Source organism: Eimeria mitis, genomic scaffold, assembly GCF_000499745.2.
Source record: "Eimeria mitis Houghton genomic scaffold, Emh_scaff549, whole genome shotgun sequence".
Taxonomy (NCBI): Eukaryota; Apicomplexa; class Conoidasida; order Eucoccidiorida; family Eimeriidae; genus Eimeria; species Eimeria mitis.
This window is the reverse complement of record NW_013573761.1, coordinates 6,412-6,764: the sequence shown is the minus strand read 5'-3', so window position 1 is coordinate 6,764 and position 353 is coordinate 6,412.

Below are 353 nucleotides of genomic sequence, written 5' to 3'. Positions count from 1 at the left end.
TTTTTTTTTTTTTTTTTTTTTTTTTTTTTTTTTTTTTAATTAAGCAAAATAAAACGAAAACAAATGCATTATTTAATAAAAATAATTAAAATAAACTAAAATTTTATATATTTTTTCTCTTTTTTAGGCAACAGCAACAATCCCCGTGACGCAACACCGCCTCACCGTCGCCTCGAGCTGTCGAGACACCCCAAATTGCGGCTTCTATCCAACTGCTATTTTCTCTCTTTCTTTGTCTCTTTCTTCTTCTTTAAATGATTAAAATAAACAACAGAAATATAATAAAGGAAAAGGATATAATATACGGATATTTATGTATAAAAATATACACAAATATATCTATAAATATATAC